Here is a 5,810-nt window from a genome sequence, read left to right as displayed (position 1 = left end):
GGAACACATGGCATAGAAAATGTTTCACTTGTTTGCTGATTCAATAAACCTCACCATTAACATGTGTGTGTGCCTCTAATTTACATAAACTGTTAATACCAAGACAAATGTTACCTTCAATTAATCATTGATGTCATGGAACCCTTGGTCTCCATTACATTGGTCAACCAGAGAAGCTTCAACTGGTGACGCTCATTAAACCATGCATGAAGGTCAAGGTGCATTATCTGCTGCGCTCTTTAACAGGGGAATTAGCTCCAATAGTAGAGCGCTAGCTTAGCATGTGAGCAGTAGAGGGATCGATGCCCTCCTTCTCAGAATACTTTAACTTGTTCTGTTGATCAGAGGAGCTGCTGGGTGTTGAATGCTGATGTTTGTCCACTGCTGTGATAAAGTGTCCCCAGCAAGTCATCACCCTGTAAAGCACCAAATAACAAAAGTTACACTTTACAAGTAGAACAGGTCCAGTTCAACACTCCTTAAATGAATTTACACCCAACAATTCTTCATGAGCAAGCACATCCTAGCTTAGGCCCAACTTTTCTTGGCGCTCTCCCAGATGCTTGGGAGCTTCTGGGGGAGCGCTAGTTGGGCCTAAGCCAGGAGCTAAGCTAAGTTGGTCTGCACCAGCTAGTGGGGGTTGGCTAGCTCTCGCAGCTTTTGGTGCAGAGCCGCTGCTGGTCCAATTCAACATCGCTAAGCCTCACCTCCAACACAACAAGAAAACTACATTTAACACACTTATCAGTATCACTAAAGGAGGCAGAGGAGGAACAAAACATGTGGCACCCTGAGCAGGAGAGAGGAGAACAAGAGGGAGAAGCCATCGTTAGCTTAGCGTGTTTACAAGGCAGAAAGACTGTTGCTACCAGAATGATGGTCTTTTAAACTTCAGCCAAATAAAGCAGGAAGGTATTAATTTTTGGTGGGTAATTAGTCAATGAAATAAGGAATTAGCAGGGAGGATCACACTTTAGCAAGCACAATGAAGCAAGGCTCTACGTTCAGCAACACAGAAAAAGGACTTGAGGTCACACGCTTCCTGCAACCAAGGTCAAAAATCCAGGACGGACGAAGGGGAGGACAACAAAGACAAAGACACAAGAAACAGAGATAATAACCATAAACTCCATAACAACCATAACAAATATAACCATACAGAACATATATAACAAATATAACAAGAAAAGTATTAAAAGATGTGTCACCTCTGGTCAGATACCCTGATTTGCATTTATGTCTCTCAGCATTTGCATTTTCATGTTAAAGCCTCTAGAATGAGGGGATGAATGCTGCAAAATGGAACAGCAACATTGAACCCAAGTACAGGATTGGTGGGAGACTGATGGTCGCTGTTTGGGTTTTTGAAGAACAAGGAGGGCATGGCTTCAAGTTGGATTCTCAGAGACAATTTCCCCAACCTCTACATTGGAATCTGCACTGCCATCCAGTCACATGACTGAAGTCATCCAGTCACATGACTGAAGTCATCCTGTCATGTCAGTGATGTCACTTGGCAGGACTGTCATTGCCGTCTCATTCCAGAAAAGAATCCAGACTCCACCTGTGGCTCCATGATAACTGATGGACCTCTGGTTGGAGGCTGGACGATGATGTTTGGACTGGAAGGAAAACTCCTTGTCCAAATTCCATTGTGTTCAAATTTAAAGTCCCACAATCAGAAGTAGCTGAATCTGACAGGTGGAGGTTTGGAACTACAAGATGGTGATGTTTTCTTGACTTGATGCTCTGACTGTCAGGGTGGATGACAGCTTCTTCTGCTGCTGCATCTGAGTGGCTATGATTGGAGGTTTTACCTCCCAAGGTTGTCTGGTTCCAGGGGAAATTTTAGAATTCCAGTCCCCAACCTGGGCTGTTCTGAAACTCTTCTCCTGAATCACTCCTGAGCTGCAGCAAGAACAAATACCAGTGCCAACCAGATCAACTTCATGGCTGCTAACAGCCTCAGACACTTGATTTCCATCAATCTGGAGCCAAGAAGGCCCTCACCTGTGGTTCTCCTCCAGGAGGGTCCAGGTTCTGCCATTGTGGCTCCTGGTGCCACTGCCAGAGAGCCTCAGCTGCACACTGCAACATTTCAACAGGAGATTGACATTCCTTCAAATGTCCTGACATCTGATTCCAATGGTTCTGTTCCATCTTTATATTTTAAAATCAATCACACAATGAAAGCTGCCTCAGCTGCTTTAAGAGAGAGAACAAGCTAAGAGACCTGAAACCAGTAAAATATGCTTTTCTGTGTGCAAACTAGTGAGGGGCACGGAAGGATATTTTACCACCACTACAGAACCCAGACTTTAGTCATGTGATGAGATGGTGACTCTGATTATGAAGTTAATGGACAAAATGTGAATTGAAAGAAAACACATTTCTTCAGTAGACTTTGATCCAACATTGAAGTTAGAGTTTGGTGGCTGCTCCATGTTGGAGGAAACCAGGCAATGTTGGACCATCACAGGGAAGCTCCTTTGCATCCTCTGCTGCCAGTTCAACCACTCACTCCCATCAGTGGAGAGCAGCTTCAACTGGTTTTGGAATTTACCACTGTGGATGCATAGGAATGTGGAGAAAATGTCCTTTGTCAGAAGTGGGATTTGAACCCACGCCTCCAGGAGAGACTGCGACCTGAACGCAGCGCCTTAGACCGCTCGGCCATCCTGACAGACACTGAAAGTTGCAGACTTCAATATCAAATGAATTCATTCACTGACAAAGTAGAATTTTTTCCACAGGAGCTACTGGCTCCTTAGTTGTTACATTTATTGTTAACATTAAACACACAGTCTGAGTTCATGGCAGTAAGAAATGAACCAGAACATTTGAACCACGTAACATCTCTTGATCAGTTTGTTTCATGGGACACATTCCAGACAGGAAGGTCCTTCTGAGACTTGAACTGGGATCACTGGACGCAGAGTCCAGAGGGCTCACCATTCCACCATGGAACCAAACACAAAGAGGAGGTTCCTCTGAATACCACTTGACATCACCTGCAATCAACCTGTTGATATTTGGAGGTTCATCTTGCTCTTGTTCCAGACTACATTGGCAAAAGGATCATGAACCACAAGGAAATCATGGAACTCCAGATTGATTCAGGACTTTCTAACTCCATCGTATGACGTGGGAGCAAAGACTGGCAAGGCCTTCCTTAATTTATCAGTTAATTACTGCTTCAACAAACATGCCACTTAATTAAGTTACCAGAATTTCTCTCATTGAAAAACCCACCAGCCTGATTTCTTGACACGACATGAAAAATTCTCCAAGAACCCACAGTTGGGTGGAAAGATACCAGGTTAACCAGGAGGAGTCCTGTTCCTGAACCATGGATGGAACAAAGTCCACTGTAAAACTCAGCAGTTCCTGAGTGCCAGATCCATCCGGGAGCTTGGGTCTCCCCTTGACTGTGGTGATCCATGAGATCAAGGAGGACAGAGGAAAGAAGGATCCTGTTGGAGATCTCCTCCCTTCTTCCTCCACTTCACTACTACTTGGATGTCAGGAATATGAGGTACTTTACTCAAATGAGGTATTAGGAGTTTCCTGTTTGACAAGAAGGAAGTCAGAGGTTCATACCTCACTTGTTGGTGGTGCCCTCAACCTGCTGAGAGCATCACTTAGTTCTCTACAGAGAAACATGGCAGCTCTGCTGAAGGCTGCAGGAAACCTGCTGGAACTGAGACTTGGACTCAGATCACTGGATTCAAAGTCCTGGGTGCCAACAGGTCCACCAGGGCATCTGTGCTTTACTTACCGTGTAAAAAGGACCACAGTGGTCGTCTGGTTTTAATTTAACAAACAAATACGGTTGAAAACTTTGAGACAGAGACACAGGGCTCTTATTTGAAGGGCCATGGGATGGGAAATATCCCAGACCTCAGAGATCAGAGCTCTCACTTTGATCTCAGGGTCCTGACTTTGGGGGTTCTTCCTTTGGTCTTCAAATACTTGTGGTTTTTATTGGCAGAACTTTCAACTTGCATGCAAAGAGAATCACAGTCAATGTAAACCCAGCAGACAGTGTTTATTTCTAATAAATCAGACAATCGCACAAATGAGAATGAAAGGAAAAAACAATAAAAGGTTTTAAAATCCTTCTCCACTCTAAAGCTTTTTAAAGTTCATTTGAAGGTTCAAAGGTGGAGGTGAGGAGGTCACCCTGATCCTCCCTGTCGTCACTGCCAGGATTCTTTCTTCTGGTGCTGTGGTTCTTCTGATGAAGGGGGCGTGATGTTTGCTGTCTCAGGCTCCACCAAATGTCCTCTTTAGGACGCCACAATGTGGCCTCTTCACTGCTCCATCTTCCCTGCATCGGAGACACCAGGGTTCCTCCTGGTGCCGACCCCATCGTCCTTCTACCCAATGGTGCGGCCATGGATCCTCAGAGGAGGCTAGGATCCTTCTTCTCATCAGAGCCACAGTTTTTCCTGGAGGGAACAACAGGAGCTTTGTTGTAATGTTTTGCTCTGTGTTTCCTGCACAGACCGTCAGGATCTGTGACGCCATCTTGTGGTAGGGGGTCATCATCTTGTTGTGTGGTAGTGGATTCATTGATCTGCTGTTTCAACACATTCAAGTTCATTATCCTACAAGTCAAAGTACATTTGGTGTGGAGTTTTAGTTTCTGGCCTCAATCATAACGTGTGCCTTTCTTCTTCATGAACATTTCTCAGCTTTGTAAGTTTATTCTAGTTTTTCTTCCTCACTTTTCTATTCCATTGTTGTTGAAGATTCGACTGCAGGTTGGAGTTCCCTGTTGACTGAAGCAGAAACAGGAACAAAAAGCTGGAGGCTGTCAGAGCTCCAAGTTGGGGGCTGATATTAAAGTAGGAGATGAACACATCCAGGTTAGCATCCCTCTCAGAAGCTGCTACTTTAGCTCTTCAGAGTACAGCAGCCTAGCATAGCTTCATCTGGCCAGTTAGTGGCCCACTTTGTCTGGGATATCAGGTTCAAGGTTCTTCACAGCTCTGAATGAAGGCTTTCTAAAGTGTTAACCAGTACTCCAGTTGTAAAAAACAATCAGGGGGATGGTAGATTTTGATGTTTAGGAACAGATCATTTGTGCTGATGACAGCACATCAGGTGAGAGACCAACAGTGTACCCTTACTCCTCTCAAACAACAAGCATGCTATGGATATTACCTGTCTGCTACTCCTGTCATTGATCTTGACCAAGCCCCCAGGCTGACACTGCTACCACTGCTCCTCCATAGTGAGAGTCAAATGCAGAGGACATTTTCCCACCGGGTGCAAGTGCAACTTCATACTCATGATACCTATAAATCTGGGAATTCTTCTAGATTTTGAAACAAAACATTCTCAAGTCAAGTCCATTTTAATTAAAGTGCAAGAGCAAAAGAATGAAACAAATGTACCGTGGCAGGATAGCGCTACACTCCCCACCATGAGGGGCAGTATGGCAGACGATAGTGAGTGGTCACCTAGCAGTAGACCTGGTCCGACCCTTCTCCGTCCTTTCCACTTCCTCTCCCTCCTTCACGGAGCCGACAGCCGTGCGTGGTGGCGTCTCGCTGGTAAGCAGATCGGTTACAAACAAAGGTACCTCAAAACCTCAAAATAATGCTACAGTGATGTCGGAAGAATTGCTCATGATCTCAAAATGATGCTAACAGTAATGTAGTGATAGTTGCTAATAAACTCAAAGTGATGCTGACACGAATGTAGTAAGAGTTGCTACCAACCTCAAAATAATACGACAGTGATGTTTGAAGAATTGCTAATGATCTCAAAGTGATGTGACAGTAATGGATTAAGAATTGCTA

The 5,810-nt window shown here is 44.6% G+C and overlaps 1 non-coding gene across 1 annotated transcript; it reads right to left on the bottom strand.

Annotated features, from left to right (window-relative positions):
* Positions 1 to 2,600: 2,600 nt before the first annotated feature.
* On the bottom strand, positions 2,601 to 2,683 carry trnal-cag (transfer RNA leucine (anticodon CAG)). The gene has a single exon. It is a non-coding gene; the product is annotated as a tRNA-Leu (tRNA).
* Between the last annotated feature and the right edge of the window lie 3,127 nt (positions 2,684 to 5,810).

Source organism: Aulostomus chinensis, chromosome 1 (assembly GCF_037954235.1).
Source record: "Aulostomus chinensis isolate RoL2024-O1b breed Wild chromosome 1, RoL_Achi_v1.0, whole genome shotgun sequence".
NCBI lineage: Eukaryota > Metazoa > Chordata > Actinopteri > Syngnathiformes > Aulostomidae > Aulostomus > Aulostomus chinensis.
Note: the sequence above shows the minus strand (reverse complement) of the source record. Positions and strands in the feature narration are given on the sequence as shown.